Here is a 23,406-nt window from a genome sequence, read left to right on the forward strand (position 1 = left end):
CCAAAGGCAAGTTCAGCAGCAGCAGTTCATCACATTTACTACGTGTTAAAGGTATAGTTGGATTAATTTTGAGCAATACTGAGCACAGCCCATAGACGTGTCAAAATTACATTAAAATAATTTCTGTTGTCGTTCATTAAATGAACTGCAAGACGTGAAGGGGAAGGAGAGCTCTGTGAGAGGTGTGTTCAGCAGATTTACTTGGAATAAGCCCTGTTCCCGACTCTTCTCCAAATGGTGTCACCCAGAGCTCCCCTTTCAGCGATCGCATCCAAACGCCCGCCTTCCTGAACTTGTGAACTGTAAATTTAACGAGTACAACACGACAATTCTCGAGTGTAAAATAATATCCTTGTCTCCAGTTTGGGAACTCGCTGAAACCATCTATTTAGAGGGGCACTGCCGGGCTAAAATAATGCGGCTATTTAAAACACCACCCTTGTCGGGGGGGCAGCTCCGGGGGTGCCCCGGGGAGCGCTCGGCTGTCCCGGCCGGGGGAGGGCACAGGCGGGGCCCGGGGGCTGCCGGGCACCGGCGCCGCTGGGGAGGTTCAGGGCCGGGTCGGTCGCCAGGCCGGTCCGGCAGCCCCTGAGCGGTGGTGCAATGGCGATTCCACCCCGGTTTTAACAGGTGCGGCGGCGGGAGGGAGCGAAGGAGGGAGGCAGGAAGGGATGCTCAAGATGGAGGCGCCCCGCGCCCCCTCAGGTGCGAGGGACCCGCGCCCCGCCCCAGCCCCGCCCCGCTCCCCGCGCGCGTCCGCTCCGGCGCGACTCGCGCAGACGCGCGCGCCTTCCCCGCCCCCCCCGCGGGAGCGCGCCTTCCCCCAGGCGCGGCGGGGGCGGTGGCGGCGAGGAGGGGATAGCGCGGGAGCGCGCCCGCCGCGGCTCTTCTCGCCGGGCTGCCGAGCGGGCAGCAGCAGGAGCAGCAGGAGGAAGAGCGCGAGTACCCCGCTGACCCTCTTCTCCCCGGGCGGAGGGGCCGCACCTTCCCGTGAGTACCGACCTGGCCGTCTCTGTCACCGCGCCGCGCATCACGCTGAGGGAGGTGCCGCGCCCGCTGTCGCGCCGGTGCCACATCCCCCCGCACCGCCGGTGTCATCCATCCCCCCGCACCGCCGGTATCACATCCCCCCGCGCCGCCGGTGCTCATCCCCTGGCAGCGCCGGTATCACATCCCCTGGCAGCGCCGGTATCACATCCCCTGGCACCGCCGGTGTCACATCGCCCCGCACCGCCGGTGTCACATCGCCCTGCGCCGCCGCCTCGACGGCGAGGAGCCGCCCGTCCTCCGCGGGTGCCGGGGCTCCTCCGAGGGGGCGGGCGAGGAGGCACCCGGTGAGCGCACCCGGTGCCGCGGCGGCCGCTGCGGGGCTTTGTTGCGGCGGCGGCCGATGGCACCTCCCGGGCCGGGCGGGTCGGGGCCGGGCGGGCCCGGCGGAGACGCTCCGCGGCTGCGACGCGCCCACATCCCCGGGCGGGCTCGGTCGCCATTTCGTGCGCTGCCCGGCGGGGGCGAGGGCCGGGCGTGTGCGGGGGAAGGAGCTGTCGGTGCTGAACTGCCGCGGTCCGCGTTTCGGCTCTTTCGCCTTTATTTATCGCCCGTACTACTTTTTTTTTTTTTTTTTTTTTCCCCTTCCTTACAGTTGCGATTTTGTTTAGACATAAAATATGTGTCTGAATGTGTCTGAATCGCGGGCTTTTCGTGTTTTCCCTATTTTGGCTTCTTGATGGCGATTAATGCAGAATATCGCGGTGAAGTCTGTGCAGCGAGTGCACTTGTCTCTTTGGTTATAAACTAATAATTAACCAAGCCTTCAGCTGTCGCTGAGGTCTTCAGCATAGATGTGTTAGTTTTGAAGTCTGAAATGTGTTTAAACCAAGACTTCGGAGTCTAAGTGTAAACAGTACCTGATTAATAATGCCAAGCTGTTTAAATATTTAAGATCATGGTGTGCTTCAGCCCAGTCAATAAGCCTGTTCCATATTGACAAGTACTCTGTGAAAGGAATGCTATTGCTTAGCTCTCTGTGTTATTGGATAAAACAATGGAAAATGTGGTATATAGCTCTACAGTGAAACCTATAGATCGTGGTAAGATGTTCTTTTATCCATAAAGGTCCAGCTTTTGTGTGTTTATTCAAAACAACCTCCTACTGAGTGAAAAAGCTGGTATTAAACACCTGGGTTTCTTTTTTTCTAATGTTCCCTGTCTTTGTGCATTTCTTTTTCTGTGGCTGATTTGGATTCTTAATTAAGTATATTGTGGAAAAGGTAGATGAAACCTGAAAACTTTATTGTATCTAACAGGTGCACTATTAATCATTTCAACATCTTCCATAATTTAATGTAATAGATGTGATAATTTATGGATAGTAGTTATATGGGTCTGTGCATAAAACATGTCACTGTACGACATCAGAAAGCATCTGGACTGTATTTTGAGTTTGAGAGCAGCTTATATGCCAAGAGGCGAATCTTGCCGCTGTTCTCTGGCAAAGGGTATCAGCTGGAAAGAGAAGGATAGTGTTACATAGCTCAAAGGACCTAGAAATCAGAAAAGTGACTTGCAGGTGCAGCATCTTTTTAATATTTGTCTAATGTGTTTGATGTTATCATTTGTATGAATACACCTCAGGCATTTGTTTAGTTTTAAATAGAAATTGCAATGCAAGTGACCAGACCTGCTAAAGAGTGTGCTGCCTAAGTCTGTGAAAGTTACTTATTTGAATTTCAAAGTACTTTGAAATTCTCTTGGGTGTCTAAAATTAGCTGTCAGACTGTATCAGTATAGAACTGGGAAAGTGTTACATTCTGAGAATATTGAATGTAAAAAGCAAACCCAGAAAGCTGCTTGGTGGTGACAGAACTTGGGATCCATTGAATGAATTCACATTCTGGGTTGTGCAAAGGCAGCGTAGCTAAAGGCAAACTGTACAGCTGTGTGACCACATCGGGTGGTGGGGTAGTGTATACAGCTGGTGCTAAGGATGGAGCTTATACCCTCTTCACAACTCACAGATAAATCCACAACTAATCATACTCGTATTGGTATCTTCGTTCTGTCATTAGCATTACTGGCCACAGTAGAATTATTCAAAAGTGATAATGTTCAAGGGGAATGAGATCACCAGAACCTGAGCCTTAGCTACTGTTCCTTATCTTCTTGAAGAAAGCATATTATTTATCAAGTGTACCACAGCTTGTTTGACAAAAAGGGCTGTAATAATAAAATTTGACTATTTTAAATGGTCTTTATTTTCAGAAAATGAAATAACAAATCCAGTGATGCATACTGATACCTCCTGCTAGCTTGTTGCACTCTGGTGTTTTTCTCTGGTGCTCAAAAAGGTGACAGCAGAAGCTTTAGTAACCAAGTTAAGAGTTTCTTGGGATTAATGAGATGTCTCTCTAATTGTCAGATTTTATTGTTTTGAGGATTCCAGTTTCAAGTCAGGAAAAGGTGATGCATGTTGCCCATTCTTCCTGCTTTAGTGAAATGACTCACCGTGGTGTCTGGTCATAAAAGACACTGAATACACTAAGGGTTTGATAGTTTTTTAATAGATTATTGCACAGCTCAAATAGCTCAATCAGCCTAAAAATTAAATCTGTTTTACCTGTGCCTGTGAAATTGCTGTTATTCTGTAGTTTTATTAATCTGTCTCAAATCACCTTGAATTGTGATTACTTAACTTCCATTATATTGAAATAGTACAATAAAATTGTGCTCTTCAGTTTTCACTGGACTTGTTCATTTTTTCATGTTTTATGAACAGTTGGTAAAATGGGAAGTCATACAGAGGAAAGTATATCTTGGTAATGAAAGCTGAGGGAATAATGTAGGAGGTTGTGTGTTGGGCAATATGCAATGAATTTGATTTTGCCTTCCTGAGTGGGCTGATAGTATTTAAAAAATTCCGTTATAATTTCTCCGCAGTGATAATTTGTTGCATTTTAAATTGGTAAGTGTGTGTATTGCGTCTTCAGTATTAAAAACACTGTAACTTCTGCATTTATGAATACTGTCTCATAAATGTAATATTAAGGGAATTTGTAAAGAGTTAATCTCTAATAATAAGATTAACATGATGCGCCGTAAGTTTTGTCCTGCAGTTTGTTAACCAGGAAAGGATAGTTGCAAGCTAGCTGTATTGCTTTCTTCTGAGCTACTGGAGGCTGGCTGAGCTCTCAGTTATTTACCTCAATAGAAAACTGAAAGGGAAAAAGTGAACAAAGGAGGTCTGTTTTGCCTGTCCCACTTGCTGGGCTGTTGTCTTTGCCCTTTTCAGTGAAGGAGGGGGTAGAGCTGGGTCAAAGTTGAAGAACACTGAAAAGGAATTCAAGTCTTATATTGAAATGTGAATGATAGCTTAGTTTGAGCGCCGAACACATTTGTCTGAATTGATTTTTTTCTGTCTGTGGGAGGTTTAACTGACAGATGGTGATGGAGTGGCATATAGACTGCTAGAAGGTACAGCTAGATATGTGTTCAGACCCTGATTAGACGCTCAGTAAACAAGTGCATATCTGATGAGACTTTTAATACTGGAGATACTGATGCTAGACACCGTGTGACACACTAGACATTTGATTGTGTGAATTAAGGGCAGACCCCTGCAGCTGGCATACATTCAGGCTTACTTGTCTAGCCTAATTGCATTGCAAATACTCCTCTGGATTGATCTTTAGCTTCTCCGTTCTAGTAAATGTTGAATAAGTACAGAAATGTTCATCTGGATCCTCTATTAACTGTTGTTAAGAAGCTTTCAATTTTTTTTGGTTTGCTGTATGAATCAGGATGTATCTTAGTATTCATTTTGTGAATACACTGTTTTCCTACACTGTTTTGCTTTTGGAATGGCTCAATTCATAATGTGATTACAGCTTTCCCCTTGTTAACTTTTTAGTATGGAAGCATAACAGCTTGAATTATAAAATGTTTCTGTAAGAGCTCACAGTACCCTCATTCTACTTTAAGCAACTAAACTTTATATAAAAAAGCAGCATTTGATGCAGAGCATCTCAGATGCATAAAAATAGCCAAGAGAGGAAAAAAAGGCTAGTTCAAGTTATGAGGACGTGATAACTTTAAAAAACAGCCTCATTAGAAAGGAACTAGCTGTCTAAATTGTCAGTTACATCAGACAGAATTGGTACAGATGTAGTCTCTCTAAATTCTGTAAATACTCATGTAAGACTGCTGAATTTGGATGCATCCCAATGGGAATCTAGTTGCCCTGATGCTTTGTCTGCACCACTAGATATACATGACCTTTTAATTTCCTCAGATATAAAGTATGTAATTTTTACTGTTTGACAGCTTGTTTGAGGAAAACAAAAATGGATCCATAACTTCCTGGTTGTGTGAGTTAGTCTTTGGCCACTAATTAGGTTTTTCTGAATAGCCAACCAAAATATTAACATACCATTTTCCTTTAGACTGTTACCTAAGTGAGGAGGTGACAGTGTTTATACACGAGTACAGATTGTCTTTTTCTGATCTGTGCCTCTGACTTCAAACTTTCTTTGTGTTTTCAGTGCCGCTGTGTTTGTCCAGCATGATTCTGAGTGTTCCTGTAAAGGATTGCCTTTACAATGTCACGACACTGTAGGGCTCTGTGTGTGTCTGTGTGTTTGCCAAGGCAGTGTGTAATCAGTGAGTGCAGAAGTCAGCCTTTGTACCAGATTTGGAGTCAGGAAACAGTCCTGCTGTTGGTGGAGAACAATTCCATGGAGTTAACCTACCAGAGCACAGGTGCCAGCCAAGGGAAGGCTTCCCCACTGAGTATTGTAGCATGGGCAGAGTAGTAGAAAACAACAAAATGCAAAAGAAGAGGAAAAACAAATCTTGAGAAGGACCACTTCTAAAGAATGTTTAAGAGTTCAGTGGTGTTCATCAGTAGGCCAGTAACACATGTTACACTTTGTAACAAGATCAATGGTTCTCTTCACTATTTCTCCAGTGTTTAGAAGGACTAAAAATAGGGTTTCCCACCCTCCTGCTGTTTATATCTCTAAGAGAATCAAAATGCAGGACGTGCTTGATGTGCCTTCCTTCTTAAAATTTTCAGGTAATAACAGGAAGAGGAAAGCTTGGCCACAGCTCTTCTTTGGGTGCGATAAACAGGTTTAGTGACTTGATTACTGCTACTTTGAGTAAGCTGGAATCTGTGGCTCCCTCCACCAATCCCCACCACCCCCCATAGACCAGTGCTGTGGTCTCTGGACAAACTAAATATATGAAAGGAAGTTAAATCCTCTTGTATTGGTGCTCTTTTGAAACAGAAGTAATTTTTAAATTGTCAGCTCAGCTGAATTTGTTATATTTTGTTGCCTTTGTTATATGGCAACAAAAAAATCAAAATCTGGTTTTCCTGTTGGGTGAGATGAGATGTTGATAGGCTGCGTTAGCCATTTTACTGGTTTTTCATCTCTTCTAACTAGGTAATTCCTACTGAAGCTCAGAAAAGAAAGATATATTCCTTTTCCCACCCTTTCAAAATTGTACAGGATTTGAGTAAGTTTACAACAGGGAACTCTTCATTAAAAGAGAACAAAAATGGAGTTTTTGCATACTGTGCTGACTACACTGAGGCCTCTAGGCCTCTAGGCATTCTTGAGTCTTGGAACTGTAAGTTTTGTGTCTTGGTCCAGTTGCTGTGAAGAGCTGTGTTCTCTCCATGGAGGAAAGTTTTTTACAATGAGAACAATCAGCCATTGGAATAATCTCCCCAGGGAAGCGGTTGATTCCCCAACACTGGACACTTTAAGATGCATCTGGACAGACTGTTGGGACATCTTGTCTAGACTTTGCTTTTGCCAAGAAAAGCTGAACCAGAGGTCCTTGAGATCCTCTTCCAACGTGGTGTTTCTATGGTTCTGTGCTATGTTCTTGAGGCTCTTACAGACAATCCACACAGTCCTCCAAGCTCTTCTTTCTGATGCAGGTGTCATTGTTATTCCCTTGGTCTAGGTTTGATTAGGGCATAAGAGGCAGATAAGAGCTATTATCAGTATTGGTGCAACTCAGTCTAAGTAGTACTACAAGGGTGTTTGGCACAGCTTTGGGCTTGTGAAGGAACTCACTGTTCATTTTGGAGCTGTATGTACCTTATGTATAGTTTGGTTTGCCTTTTGCCTATTGGAGTGATTGTGTCTTTATAGCAGTTTCTATACAGTGCAGTTCTGAAACCTTTAATGTGAAAATAGTCTTTTAAATATCCCTGTTTTCCCTTAGAAGCATTTAATGTATTTATGGACCTTGGAATCTAGTAGCCAGTATTTCAGTGTATTACGAGGTGTAACATCTTTCCCAGACAACACCAAACTTATAATCTCAATATAAATTGAAAGTTCAGGTGTTTTCTGCTTTTCTGTAGTTGGAGTGCTTTAAAAATTGTATCTAAACTTGGTTCTAGACAGGGACAAAATGAAGAATATCTTAACTTAGATGTGAGCTATTTCTGCATGATAAAGTTGAAATGTAGGCAATTGCATAACTGGAAAGCAAGCCAGTCCAAGGTGACTAAAAGCTAAATATCTATTAGACCTTGTAGGTGGTAGTTGTATGAAGTGCGTTTTTAACTTAAGAGATTAAAATGTTGGAACATATAAAAAGAAGAGTCTGACCACCAGAGGGCAGACACAGTGTTTAATGACTCCAACCAAAATCCTTAGAAAGGAGTCTATGGCTATAAAAACGCAGTGAGATAATGACTGACTAAACAACAGAGTAAAAATTCACAAAGTTTCATACATTGACAGAAATATAATACTGTTTAGTGTTTAAGATGAAAGTAAATACATCTGCTTAGAACTCACCTAAGGATTTGTATTTCTACAGTGGAAGTCAGTAGTTCATCAGATCATGCAGTTGACCTGTAAAAAATGAGTTCTTAAGCTTAACTCATTTGCCTTTATATTGAGTCGAGCAGATTTTTCATTTGGAAATGTAAAGTAAACTCCTTTCTCAATAGTTTCTCCCTTGTAGTTAAAAGAATAAAGAATCTCTCTGAATTAAATCTCATGTTTTCTCAGATATACCCCAGGATTTGCATATACTTTTATTTTATTAATAACATTTATGTCCTTTAAAGTGTGTAATTTTGTTCTTCAGAGTATTATGGAAAATATTTAATGTTCTGGACCTAAAATTAAGTGCTTCAATAAAGTAGCCTTTTTCAGGAAAGCTGTAGTGTAGATTTTAGTGAAAGATAGTGTCTAGTAATTTTTATTTAGCTTACTTGATAGAAATGTAGGCATTTAATAAAGGCAAGTCATGTTTTGGGTCCTACTGCTCATGCACTGTCTCGAGTTACAGAAATAGTGTCTTTTCTTTGAATTATTTTCCTCTAAAACCTAGACTGTTTTTGTGAGGAAAGAAAAGCCCTTAACCCATTGTTTTGAAGACACAGTATTCTTTACAATCATGTCTTAAAACCTTTGTTTCCTCTCTGGGATGCTGGAGTGAAGCATCATCAAAACAGTCTTAAATGTTGCCCCAGATTTCCAATCTCCCTACTGTCATTTCCAGCAGGCACAGTCCCTTAATAGCAGGATTTCTGGAGAGATTCTTTGTAAGATGGTTTGCAGATATCATCCCCAAAACTTTATCTGGAGGAATTTCTCCAAGTTACTACTAAAGTTTTATGTAATTCACAACCTTCTCACCCTCTTGGCATTGAAATATGGGAGGAGGTTTCTCATCACCTCCAGAATTGACAGGGTCAGACACTTGAAAGATTATCATGGGAATTAACCATGAACGTACAAATCTTTAAAAATAATTTACTTGAATAATGTGTCTCAGCTTTTTTTCCCCTCATGCCAAGAAGCCTAGAAACACCTAAAAATGAAATCAGAGTTGCAGTTAATAATTGGTTGTTTTTTGTACCTGTTTTAAAAAAAATTTGGCTAAAGTTACGAGGCTTGATAGCTCTCTACAAGAGCCCAGTTCTTAGAGCCTTAGAGTGGCTCAACAGAAACGCTGTTGCTGAGAACATCTGCAACATCACAATCTGTTGGAAGTTAAGTGGCTGCCAGGGCTAATGCCAAAGTTCACATAGTAGGAAGACCAGTCTTTCTGTTCATTATGTTATACTGGCATTTATGTGTGTTTTCGTTTCTGAGGTAAAGCTGTCCTAGAAGAGCCAAACAGTCCTGTGAATTCCCCTACCCGCTTAGTTTAACTGAGATTATATTGAAAGACAACCCAACAGCTTCTAACCATACTCATGACAGCAAGCTAAAGTAAATAAATACCATTATTTTTATTATTATAGATGGGAAAGTTCAAATTGCAAGCTCATAGGTAGCTTCCTGGTTTGACTGTCAATAAAAGGACATATTTATTGGAATGGAAGAGAGAAGAGGAAGAATGTGCTGAAGCCAGAAGAAAGTGTTCTAGACACAATTGATGGGTACTATGCAGTACAGTTTTTTAGCACTTACATTTTTCAAGAGTATTAAAGCTTGCTCTGCTAAATATATTCATATTGGTGAATTTTGTTACTGTTCTATTATGTCAGTGTTCAGTACAGCAGTTTAAAAACCATGTGTGAAAGGACACATGGTTAGCATAAGTATTCCACTTTCAGAAGCACTTCTTGTAGTATACCTTGCTCATCAAAAGTTTCCTTTTCTGTTAATGAAGCTGCATTTGAGGTGATTAATCTTATTGATGATGCGGAAAGGAAAACTTAGATTTAGATCAAACTACTTTAATTCTGAATAGTGCTTCAATAGCTTCAGTACTGAAAAGCTAACAACTACACTGTAAGGAAAAGATAACATCCTGCAGATGGCTGAGGGCAATGCCACTCACAGTGAGTTTGGAGAACCAGCATAGCCCAATTATCCTCACTGACTTCAGCATGAATGGATGGTATTCTATTGTAATGAAGTTATTGATTAGATACAAAGCTTGATAACAAAAGGTGATGAGTTTTGAAATTTCATTCATTTTTGTTACACTTTGAAGCAGGGGGTGTGTTTGCACATCCAGCCAACTGTCCCGGGAACTGGTAGTGGTTTTAATGTTACACTGGCAAGTTGTAATCATTAGAAGAATCATCATACAGTAGTTTTAAATGAAGAGCCTTCCATTATATGTATGTCTGTTGATTCTTCAAGCTGTGATTTCTGCTAAGGTTATTTCTATTTATTTTTCAGGTTACATATTAACTGTGCTATAAATGTAGAAGTGCCCAAATTGACTTCTTGTGAGCAAACTTGGGTAAGAGAGCAGGAGAGTAACTTTTTATGCTGTGCTGTCTGATCTGAGGTCTGAATTAGCGAAGCAATTTGTGTCCATTCATAGTCAACAGTACAACTGACCTTGATATCAGTTACACTGCTGAGTGTTCTTCTGTAACTTACTGTGTGTATGTGTGTGTTATCCCTGTGGCTTTTTTTAAACTTTTAATAATTATCTGACCCCTTTACTGCCTTGGATAATTGAAACAAAACTATGCTCGTAGGGAAGGAAATGAGGGTGGTAATGACACCTTCTAGGGTGATGATTGTACTGTGCACATCAGCACCGGTTCCCAGCTGGTCCTAAGGTGTAACTGGTGTTTCAGTGTGCTCATCACTGTTGACTCAAAGCAGTCATGGTATAAAGGTCTGATCTTTATGGAGTACAAAAACTGTTGGAATCGCCTAACAGTGTATATAAAGAGATCAAAATAAAACCAAACTTGTCGGTAGAGGTTGGGTTTTTTGAGAAGCCGGAGTTGTGAAGCTGATTGCACTTGGACTGACTGAGAACCTGTAATGTGAGTGGTAGGTGCAACCTTCCCTTGGGAAATACTATTCTAATCCTGTCTGGGTAGTAATTTAAAGTACTTGCAGGAACATTGGTGATACAGTGACGTTACTTCAGCTATTTGAGAAAAATGTGTGAGAAATATGTGGAGTTCTATTTTTCCATCTGGTGTCATTTCTTCAAGATTACATGAAAATGTCTTAATGTATCTGGCTTTTTCTGGTCTACCGTCTGTGTAAAATGGGAGTAATGCTTGAAGGATTGATCTGAAGCTTGAATTGGGCTTTTGATGATTTTCTGTCATTTAGTTCAGTGCAACTTTGATAAAACAAATATTTCTAGGTACTATGCCAAAATCATTAATTTGGAAACCATTAAGGAAGCAACACAGATGCAGATAAAGTAGGCTTAACGTGTTGACAAATTTTGTGAGATGACCATAGTATTTCCTTGAAAAAGACAGTGTAATCCCTTGTCTCCAGATAAGTTTCTCAATACTGTTGCACAGTCAGACAGCTGTTTGTTTAAAGAGTGAATGGGAAAAGCAATTGACTGGTTTCTGTTGTGTTGAGCAATGCTCATCTGGGGAATCTAATCTCTTGGATAGGGTCTGATGGTCCTTTACCAGATGGTGGTGCAAGTCTCTTCATCTGGATTAAATGAGACTCCACAAAGTATTTACTGCTGATTATGCACGATCTGTTTCTTTTGGTTTACAATAAACTCTATCTGATTTTGTATTTCCTGGCTGTCTTGCATATACACGGGGGATTGCTGTGTAAATAGGAACAGTTTCAGCTGCCTCAGGGAGTCTCTGGGAATGCTGGATTCTCAACATCAGATGCTATTTGTGCTTGCAAGCAGCTCCAGTTGGCCTGTGTGCAGCTGGAGCTGCCTAGGGAAGTTTCAGGGACTGTCCATTATTCTCAGCTGAAGAGGTCCTGTTTACCAGCTGCCTTGTTGTAAAGGCAGGTGAGAGTTTATTCAGTTATCCTGCTGTGCAAATGCTACAAGGGACTGGTTTGAGATATTTCAGTAGAACAGTTCCTGGTCCATGCTGGAGGCTGGTGAGTAAGTGTGCTGGGTGTGCACACAGACATAGCCCTGATACCTGGTAACTCTATGGTGCCTTGAATTTAACTTTATTTTTCTCCACTATTATAAATTCTGTATATGTTGCCACAATATAAAATATATTGGTTTAGACCATAATTTGGTAGTAAAATCAGGATAAAGGAACTGGTACATGTTTTACAGAATTTCTGAAAAAAATTTATGGTATTGTGCTGTTTTCCTGGAAGCACACTATGTCTTAAGTAGTTTCTGTGCTGGTGTTAATTGCTAACTTTACAGCCATTGCCACTAACAGCATGTAATGTTTCAAACAGCCTACTATAGCTTCTGAAATTGGATGTCTTTATTCTGATGACAACACGGTGTACAAATGTTAGTACTCCATCAAGATGGTATAGCGGTAGAGTTGAGCATTGGGAAATTCCATCAGGCCTCTGAGCTTTCAGTTGATGAAGGCTGGGAGGGTATTGCCACAAATGTATCCTTTTCCCTCGGGCATCTGCTTTTAGCTACTATCAGAGATGAGACCTTTGGGATACTTGTTATCATGCTAAGTGCATGCCATACTTGATAGGACATACAGCACTTGCATTTTCAAATTTAAAGAGAACATCAGATTAAACTAAACTAGATTAAGGCTTGGAAACCTTTTGGACTCTCTAGGATATCTTTATGACAAATGTTAGTGTAATAATTGAACATATCTGTAAACAGTGTTCATAGTGCATTTATGCATAATAAAGTGGAATCCTGTCTTCATAAACACAGCTGTATCAGAATCTGAACTATTTGGTATAGGGCAGAACTGCCCAACAGAACTTTGTTTTTAGCATTTTGCATCTTGTTGAAAAATAAGAACTCTCTGAGGACCAGTCCAATGAAATCCTTGTCTGTCTGTCCTTAACAGCATTAAGGAATCATTAGGATATTGTATCTAACTTTGAATTTGTTCTTGTGCTGAACAGAGTGAGAGGCAGATGTTTAAACCAGGTGACTTCCATAAATCCTTTCCAACCTTAACTACTCTAATTATTCTGATGTCTTCTGTCTGTTTCAGAACAAGTTTGTCTGTAGTTCTTCTGTGGATGAAAGAACATTTTTTTTTTTTTTTTCCCCAGCGACTGGATCACAAAAGAAGTGGAAGATCCTGCTTCTGTTGTGTTTGGATTTGTTGTTGTTGTTTTGGTTTGGTTTGGTTGATTGGTTTTTTTTGTTTTGTTGTTGGTTTTTTTTTGATTGGTTTGGTTTTTAGTTTTTGTGGTTTGTTGGGTTTTTTTGGTTGATTGGTTGGTGTTTATTGTTGGTGTTTGGTTTTTTTTTTGGTTTGGTTTGGTTTTGTTTTGCTATTTTTTTACTGGGCTTTGTGGGATCTCAGTCACTTCTGTGCTCTGGGTTCTACCTGCCAGGACCCAGAGCATGCCCTGAGCCCCTGTGCAACAGGGAGTGAATGGCTGGCAGAGGTTGTATGCCAAATCATACTCTCCCATGAGCCTGTATTCTGTAATAAGCCATCAGCAGGCCTGTTCAATCAGCTCGTCTCATGTGGAACTTGAAGTTGGATCTCCCATCCCATCCTTAAGTATGTGCTCTAGCCATCTGGCTGAGGAAGAAGTGGGCAGAACTGTCACTGTTTCTGCTTCTCAGGAATTGTGATCCCTATCACATCTGACTTTTGCAGTTCTTCAAGAGAACTCTTGTAGGCTTCAGGTGCTTAATCACATCTACTTAGAGAGCTGCAGAGTGTTAAACCAAAGATAAGTGCTTATCTACCCAGAATATGTGCTGTGTGCACAGCTGGGGGAATGAAGTTGATTCTGTAGGAACTTCTAAGGCTGAGTTGTGCAGTGTACTTGGGTATCTGCCTGCATTCTGGGACTTTTTAATGCTAAAAGCTAAATTGTTGTTCAAAATTTAAGTGGGATAAGGTGAGTTAGCATAAAGTTTAATATTAACTTCATACCATAAAGTTATAATCTGTTTTAATAATGGCAAAGCTTTGTGTTACCATCCCATCCCATGGATGTGAGTAATTCACCACACCAGAACATTAGACTCTACTTTAATTTCCAAGGATAAGTGATGATAACTCTCTAATTTAATTTATATTTGTACTAAAATACTAAACTTCAGTTCATACCACTGTGCTGTTTGTGTATACCACAAATGATACAAGGACTATTCATAAAGTAAAGAAAAAGCCCCAAACCAGGTCTAGTACATGAGTCCTGGTTTGGATTAGAAGACATTGATTTGATGTCACAAGTATTTTTAACGGGATTTACAAAATGCAAATAGCATTATGTAAGACAGATTACCTATGGCTTTAATACAGGATTGGTTTTAAGCCAGAGGCTGCATTTTGCTGGGTTATGTATGTTTGTTTAAAACTGAGCACATTAGAATCAGGCTTGGCGGAATAACATTTTCCAAATCCTTGATATTCTCAGGTTAGGTGACTTCAAGTTTTTAGTCTAAAATATGAATTGAAAATCCAAATTTTGATTATTTTTTAAGTAACTTTCAAGGTTGATAGTTCTCTAGTCAGGATGGTTACAAACAATCTGATTTTGTGTTGGTGAAATCAGAAATTGCTGTAGTCCATCATACCCCCATAATGTTTTTTTCGATGTCAGATAGCTACTTGGTTCCAAAACCAGAAGAAAAGACCAAATGTATTTCCTGCCCAGCAGAACATATGTGGATAACTTGTCACGTTGCCAAGCAAATCAGTCAAGTGTTAGCTTTGTAATGAACCACAAGGAAAATCTTACAGGCACTTGAACTCCAAACAATTTCTCAAAGGCCTCATATGTACAGTACCACAAGTTCTTGACCTTTAGGTGAATGAAATTTCAGGAAGCTTACACAGCTGGCATGGAAAAACTTCATGTGACTCTGCATTGTTGTCGTTGCTTTATGCTCTGAGTGCCTGAAATATGGCACTCCCTAATAGGCTAAGAAAGTCTCTTACAATGGTAATGTTTCCTATTGGAAAGCTAAATTGTTTGATGTACTCAGCAGCAAAGGTTCCCTGTTAACAGACTTAACTGGAAGGATGCCTTTTTGTCCCCCCAGAGTAATTTCAATTTTTCTATTTCACACAGCTTATGCCTGGTTTCATTCAAATATGTTGTCATCTGATTCGTTCACCAGATTTCTTCTAGACCTTTATTACCCTAGCATTTTTCCCAGGGAAACATTTGGCAGCAGTTCCTGCATTACAAGGTACATTTAATATATACAGGCCAAAGAAGAAAAAGTAGAAACTTAAGAGGGAAAAAACCAAGATTTAAGCACTTGTGAAGTGTTAGTATTGCACATAAATATGCAAGAAAAAAACCCCAACCTGTACTTTGCATGTAGATGGTTTCTTCTTTCTATTTTAAATAATAAAAGTTCTTGTATTCTGTGGCATGTGTTCATATCCCTTAGTACAGCTGGATAGTTTTCCCATCAGCTTAGTTGTCATTTCTGTGGAACTCTGTTCTATGAGCACCAAAATATTGCTCCCAAATGCCACAGGCCGTAAGAACTTTAAATGTTAGGGAAATAATCAGAGCCTATCCTTCTAGAAGATAAATTCCTGTAGCATTCTCCATCTGCCATTTCTAGGGAGTGTTCAGCTAGACACTGATGCACTCTTCAGTGGGGGATGATGATTATTTCTGAAACCTGAAAAGTGGATTCTGACTGTCAGGATTTTAGGATGGTGATAATTTCTGGTAAAAATTGGCTGGAAGGCACTTTAAGAAAAGCTCCTTTTAAGTGATTACATACAATTTATGTTCAAAGAGATAAAAATACAATGGAGTATGAAGCTTGATGTTTCTTAAATACCAAGGAAGCAGCTGAGAAAGCCCATGGCTTCCTGCAAAGCTCAGCTTTCCCTGTACCCCTCTGTTTTAAGTAGGCAGGAATTAGTCCTGGAGACATGGTGCTCTCAGCTCATAGATGACAGCCTGATCAAGGACATACCAGTGTTTTGCATGGCTTTTACACCTCTGCTCTTGGACAGATGGGATTAGCGGGGTTCTTGGATTTTACAGTATGTACCCTGAAATGTGTACCAGGGGAGTGTGTGTGAAGCAGCGCTGTGATGGAACAGCAGTGATTGCTTCCTGGAGGGACAGTGTTGCTGGAAGGGAGGGCCCCTTTCTCTTGTGCCTGTTGAGCTACAGGTGTTGGCTTGGTTTTGTTCTGCAGGACATTCCTCGTACCCTCCATGCTGCCTTTTGATCAAGCTGAGTGGTCTGCAGAGCATGTGCCACGGGCAAGCCTAGTATGAAGCATGATGCAAAGGGGAGGCTTGACGTCCTCGAGTCAGAAACTATTTCCTTTTCTTTGGACTGATACAGGGAAGGGGTAAACATATACACCTCTGTAATAGATATAACTTCAGAGTGACATCTGTTAGCCTCCACCATGTTTTTACCCCATAAACTCATTTAAATGAAAAAGAGAAATGTTGACAGCTCTTCTCATGGTTACAAATGAGCCAGAAAGTGGCAGTGAGTTGTTAAGGAGTGAGTTAGCAGAGCCGAGGTAAACACAACAGATGTCTTGCAAGTTCTCTTATACCACCATCTCACACCAGTACATAAACTGAGCTGTTTCCTCTGAAAGCAGAAGTGTGCTTGTCCACCTGGGGAAGTAGAACCAGTGGTCTGGCAGCTTGAGAAAGCTTAAGTTCTAATGCTGAGTCTGATCCTCCTGGATGCAGTCTTCCCTTGAAGAGGCTGACATGGCACTCTGACCAAAAGGGCTTGGATTTGTTTTACGCTGCGGATGTGAGCAGGGTGATGACCTAGCCTTCTGTTTTCCAAAGCTGTATTAAACAGTGTGGCCCAGCCTATGTTACTGCTTGCTCAGCCTGTTCTAAGAATCCAAACAATCAGCTATAGATAATATCACCTAATTCCACTGTGAAATAAAAGAGAATGGGTGGCCAAAAACGTCCTGACAAGAGCTGTTTTGCTTCAAATAATGCAAATGAAGCATCCTAGCCCAGTGAGCAGGGAGCTTTTCGCCTGTAGCCACAGGTCTTTGTTCCCTTTTCTGACAGACTGCGGATCCATTCATCTCTCTGATTAGTAGAGCTACTGCTACAGTCAGTCGGAAATGGTGTGTGTCTAGCTGATGTTGGTCTCTCTTGCATTTAGGAAGTCTCTGCACATGCACATTAAGCTGTCTTTATGTTCAAGCTTGTTAATGGTGACAAGCTGATATAAATTAATTTGCAGATCAGTGCTTAGTCCAGTCCCTTTGTCAGAGATGTGAGCAAAAACTAGTATCTCTGCATAATAGAAGTCCTAAATGTATTGCAAGAGAGGGAATATTTAGCAGAAAATCTTTCTTTTAAAATTTTTTTCTTGGAATGTGGTATCTTTAATACGACCTCTTCAATAATCATTTTAAGAAAACAGAAGTTGGACTCTATTGATTCATCATGGGTTTTGGTGAGTCTAAGTGAGAGAATATTTGTATCCTATAGCCAGTTTTTTAGATCTCTGTCTACTTAGAAAGCCACCTATTAAAATTATATGTGTCATTTCTAATTAGAGAAGTAACAATTTCTGTACATGAGAGGAAAGAGACAACTGGAAGATTGTTTTCAAAGCTGTTTTCCAGTGTGGCTGTAGACTTTTATTCTAAGATTTGGGGGAGAAAAGAGGTTTTTGAAGGAGGACAAATATGACACACCAGATGCAGATGCAGCTGTATAATGGAGTTATACTGTAAATATCAGTTATGTATATAAAATATACATTAAAAAAAAAATCCTCTTCTGTTTCTGTGTAGTTTTCCCAGTACTTGGTTTGGGTTTTTTTTACCCAGTGATGAGTGTTGCCCTGACACTTAATCATAAACATGTAACATAAATTCAGTATTTCATTCTAGATATTTTTAACAATGAATTCATAATTCTTTATATGGCTTTTTTTTGTTTGACTTTTGTTTTTTGCTATTATATCGTCTTGTGACTTTGTACTGTGAGACCCTTCTTCAGTTAGTTATAGCCAGTCCTTATCTTTACAGTCACAATGATTTTGGAATCTAGAAGGCTCAGAGTTTGCTCCTTTTCCAGGTCATTTCTGAATACACTGAACAGCATAAGCCTGAGCATGCATCCCTGCAGGACTCAGACAGCCTCCCATCCCTCTGACATGATTACCTAGTTAGAATTTTAAAACTACCCCTTTCAAAATAAGCAGAATCTGTAATGAAGGCTGCAAGCTTGCACTTTTTCCTATCCCACACTTAATGCCTGGTCTGCGTTTAGTAACCAGTGTTCGGTAGCAGTGCTGTTAGATAATTTCTCTGTGTACTGGTTGCTGTGGTTTTAACCTGCTTTGGTGTCTTAAAATATGGACTTAGGCTGTGAGACACCACTAACTCTAAGCTACTGAAACTTGGAATGGGGAACAGGGAGAAGAGTGTGTAAGGGAGGACACATTTTAGATCTGTTTTATGCAGTAGCTTGTTGGAAATAGTTGAGAAGAAATTCATAGCTGACTACAAATCAATGTCCCTTTTTTCAAGGTCTAGTACTATATAATGTGTTAGGCTTTTAAATTATTTTTAAATAAAGTAAATGAAAGTCAGATAGCTGATTTTTCCATCTTTAACAGCAAAACATCTTTAATGCTCAATTCCACTTTTGAAACAACCTTTTATAAGGTTATAAAATGGAAATGGATACTCAGACTGAATTACAAATATTGTTTTAATTACTTATAGTATAAATGCACAATTCAAAAGCATGGGAATTCTCTCTCCCAGGGATGTAATCATTTAACAATAGTCACGGTTTTGTATAGTTTTTATACAAATGCTTGTCCCACTTCAGTTGCTGTTTCAATATATGGTGACAGTTGAAGACGAGGTCATTCTGAGTTCAATACATTATCAAATGCTACTTACTTCTGCATCATAAAAGCAGAACTAAAACGTATCAAATTTGCAAAATGGCAAGTTGTCTGTGGAGTGATGGTGTATTGTTTTGGGCACGTGAGCAGCTGCCAGGTCACAAAACCAGGCTGTAAAGGTGGGGAAAGTGGCAGAGCCTTTTGCCAGTGAGAGGGTGGTATGACTCAGTGCTCTCAATGAACATGCTTGACTTCTGAGCACATTTCCAGCCTTTTTGTGTATCAAAATAGCTGTAACTTTGGGGCAGCCTGACAACATTGCTGTTCTGTGTAGTCATGTTGAGAAAGCTGACTGATTCAGACTTCTTTTTAAATAGTTCCATGTGTAGTGGCTTTTCTGGTTTTGCAGTGCATTGGTTGTTGTGTGCTGAGTTGGACTGGCAGTAATTCCTTGCTATAACATACTCTTTTGGGTGCATATTTTTTACTTATGATTCAAGTTTCCAGTAAATTGGAAATAGCCTTCTTTGTTCTGTATTTCTCCCCTCCTTTCACTAGTCACTGTCAGTGTAAGGGTTTCATTGGGCAGGACATTAAGACAGGACAGTTGGAGGCGACCAGAAAATGAAACCTCAGAGTTCTCAAGGGATGTTAAGTGACTGGTAGTGGCAAGATAGCAAAAGATTTCTTTCAAAGAGCTGTGTGGAAGAAGCAGAGAACTAAAAATGCTTTCAGCTGTATTGAGAGAAGAAGCAGACTGCAGACTAGAAAACTAGGGAAAAAAATGGCAGGACAACCACATGGAGAGGATTGTGTTGTCTTGACAACAAAATTCAAATTTGGAACAAGAAAATACCTTTACATTGTAACGTCATAGAAGGCCATCAAATTTGTCAGGCACAATTTGCTCTTAGTGAAACCGTGTTGACTGTCACCAACCACGCTCTTATTTTCCATGTGCCTAAGCATAGTTTCCAGGAGTATTCACCCCGTGATCCTGCCAGGCACAGGGGCAAGATTGGCCTGTATTTCTATGGGTCTTCCTTTTTTCTCTCTTTTAAAAATAGGGGTTATGTTTCCCCTTTTCCAGTGGGAAACCTCATGGGACTGCCATGACTTCTCAAATATGATGGATAGCGTAGCAACTTCATCTGCTGGTTCCCTACATCTGAGATTGTAGATTGATCTCATCAGGTCCCACGGCCTTGTGAAACTTCGGATTCCTTAGATGGTTTCAAACCTGATCTTCTCCTGCAGTGTGTGGTTCTTCATTCTCCCAGTCCCTGCCTTTGCCCTCTGCAACGTGGGTGATGTGCTTGGAGCAGTTGTCAGTGAAGATTGAGGCAAAACAGTCACTGACTACCTCAGCCTTCTCCATATCCCTGTTAACCTGGTTTCCTTCTGGAGAAGGACACATTTTCCCAAATTTTCCTTTTATTGTGGATGTATCTGTAGAAGCTTTTTTGTTGCCCTGGACAGATCTAGTTCTATCTGGGCTTTAACTTTCCTAACCTGGTCCCTGGTTGCTAGCACAGTCTCTCTGTATTCCTCCCAGGCTACCTGTCCCTGCATCCAGCATCTGTAGACTTCCTTTTTGAGTGTTTGAGTTTGTCCAGGAGCTCCTTATTCATCCATGCAGACCTCCTGGTGGTTTTGCCCTCTTTGTTGGGGTATATTGCTGCTGAGCTTGGAGGAGGAGATCTTCGAGTATCAACCAGCTTTCTTAGGCCCCTCTTCCCTCCAGGGCTTTATCCCATGGTACTCTATCAAACAGATCCTTGAAAAGGCCAAAATCTGCTCTCCTGAAGTCCAGGGCAGTGAGCTTGCTCTGTGCACCCCTCATTGCCCCAAGGATCTTGAACTCAGGGTAATCTGATGGTGTTACCCCTGTGGCATCTTTCACTCCCTGTTGCACTGTTGCTCACAGGCTCATGTTTATGTACTTTGAAAGGAAATGTAAAGAGTCCACATTGTCTCTTGGGAAGTAGCCTCATGTGCAAGAGGTTTTCCCTCAGTCTCTTTCTTCTCAAAGAAATATGCAATTAAAACACAACAGAAAGTCCTCCCATATTCTTTTCCTGGGCTGGATTCATTAAATGTATAACAGGCTGTTGTAGCACCATCTCTGTGATCACAGACATGCTGGTAGAGAATCAAGCTGACAGATGAAGGCAGCACAGCACACTGCTGAAGAGGAGTCTGTCCCAGCTCTTTTTTCCTCAGAGTGCCTGAGGCAGTTCCTCTCAGCACAGTAACCTATTTCAGTCTTACTGGGCTGCAAATTTCATTAAAATACAAGTAAAGTGAAATACAACAAAACGTATAAGACAAGCTTGATTAGGAGATGAATTCTTATAACCCCTAGGTGTTACTTGATCATTATAATTTTTATTTGAATTTGAGAGCAGTTATCTGTTCTAACTAAATCTTGATTTCTTACAAAAAGGGATTAAAATAATCTTATGTTTCAGAAGACTTAAAAATCTTAATTTTTGTAGTTAATTTGTGTCTGTTAGAGTCAGAGCTTTTACATGTTTTTTTTTAAAGTCAGACTGTATGTAATATTAATCTTCTGAACTGAAATTAGAAATAATGTTGAATCTTCAGTTTATCCTTAAGGTCAGTATTACACACTTGCAATGATAGTAAATTTTTGTGTTGATTGACTGAAATGGGCTTGTGTGTTCATCAAAAGGGGTTAAATTATACTACCCACTGGTTTCTGAAAAATCATAAATGCATAAAATGGGGATGGGTGTGAAACTCACTCTAGGAAGCATCTGTGAACAGAGGGGAACTCAGGCTGTCCTGCCTGGAGATGCAGAAGTTCAGGCCTGAGGAAATTACACTTTGTTTTGGGGCTGCCCCAGAAAACAGGCTTGTGGCTTTTCCTCTTTATTGCTTTCTTACACTTCGTGGATTCTCACCTACGTCTTGTGTTACATCACAAATTTAGGTCAGACAAGATCTGTTTTATCAGACAGAACCCTAATTCGCCATCTGGGAGCAGAAACTTGGCCTGTGCAAGAGCAGCAGAGCTTGTGTGAGTCTGCAATGGGCAGAGCCACCCAGACTCTAGTGGGCGAACATTAAACACTATACTTTTGGAGATCTAGTGGTCACTCTGAGGCTCCATTCCTTTCCTGGCGAGATACCGACCTATTTTCATGGATTTCTGTGGACTGGACTATTAATTTTCAGCAAAGCTTGGAGTCCACAGAAGGGGAAAATGATATATATTTTAAACTGATTTTAGTAATTCTCATGAATTCCTGTGTATTTTAGTCAGATCCTCTTTCCATATGCACTTACTCACCAGCGCCAACATTTTTATGTATGTCCCTAAGTGTTTGCATGTAAAGACACTTCCATCCATACTTAGTCCATTGCCTGTCTTAACGCTTGTTACCAAATTCCTGCATCCACGAAGTTGGCAGTCACAACTGAAATGCCCAGAAAGATAGCAAGTTTATAGAAGTCCACTGTTAACACTCACCAAGAAGATGAATTTAACGTTAAGTTAGTAATGTCATTTTTACTTGGTTTGAAGGCTATTATTAATCTACCCAAAAAAGTCAGTTTGGCTGGAATAAAGAGACCTAATAATCATACTGTGATCTATACCTGCCTGTGATCCACTGCATTCTGGAACTCTGAGACAACTTGCTCATAGGTTTATGGATGTGCGTGTGTTAGAGGTCATAGTGTTATCCACACTATGTAGGAATTTACTTACGATTAACTTCACCAAAAAATTTGTTTACTACTGAAAACATTTGCTTATCAGAGTATAATCTTACCAATTTTGTTCTGGCTTGACCTTTCATGCAGAAATCTACTACTCCCCAGTGCTGGTGATTTCAGAGTAAGAAGGTAGTTCTGTGACTCGTGAGCATGCTGCCATAAGCATTTGTGACTTATTAAATGAGGCTTAATTTTAGTGATACTCAGTTTTGGTATTTAATACTGTGTCTCAAAATAAACCTAAATGGTTATTTTTCAGCTTTTTTGTTTTGTTTTGTTTAATTAATCATTAATCTATGAAAAACATGAAGGTTTTTATCTAGGAAAGTGCTAATCACTGGGAAATAATTTTCCTGCTTGTAGAATTGTACCAGTAAAACCTGCTCTGTGTCATTCACAGTGTAAAACTAAATTGTGTCCGTTCTTGTATGGTTAAATCTTAACACCACATAATGACCAAAGTTTACTACTGTCTGAAAACTCTGCATGCCTTGGCATTTTTTATTTGTAAGATCATAGCAGCTGCTCCTAGAGTGGACAAGTGTTAGTCTGGACAGTGGAGAGGCTGAAGTTCCCACCTGAAATGGAAGGCTGGAAAAACTTGGTCAGGGAGGCACAAAAAGTTCCCACTCAGGGCTCAGCACTTGCCCTGCCTGGACTTGGGCTGTCTCCTGCTGTCTCCAAATACGGCGTTTTTGCTCTGCCATTCTCAGCAGGTGCCAGGAGGAGTTAGGCTTAGGTTCAGTATTAGATCTAAGCCAGCCTTATGCATTCATACGTTAAATGGGAAGCTGACAAGGTCTCTTGGAGTTCAGGGTGCTGGGTGTGTCTAAACTCTCTCCAGTAAGCAACCTGAGATCCCAGCACAAGGCTGAGAGATCTAGTCTGACTGCTCACAGCCTTCCCAAGCTTGGCAGGGTTTACTAGCCCAAGGCCAGTACAGAGAGCCTGAGCGTGC

At 40.8% G+C, this 23,406-nt stretch overlaps 1 protein-coding gene across 2 annotated transcripts in view; it reads left to right on the top strand.

Moving 5' to 3' along the window:
• The first annotated feature begins 877 nt into the window (after positions 1-877).
• Positions 878-23,406, top strand: part of NRCAM (neuronal cell adhesion molecule) — a 148,987-nt gene continuing 126,458 nt past the window's right edge. For both annotated transcript variants that reach the window (XM_068997548.1, XM_068997557.1), the window contains exon 1: positions 878-990. The gene's annotated coding sequence lies outside the window, so the exon portion shown is untranslated. The remainder of the gene's footprint in view (positions 991-23,406) is intronic.

Source organism: Aphelocoma coerulescens, chromosome 1A (genome assembly GCF_041296385.1).
Source record: "Aphelocoma coerulescens isolate FSJ_1873_10779 chromosome 1A, UR_Acoe_1.0, whole genome shotgun sequence".
Classification (NCBI taxonomy): Eukaryota; Metazoa; Chordata; class Aves; order Passeriformes; family Corvidae; genus Aphelocoma; species Aphelocoma coerulescens.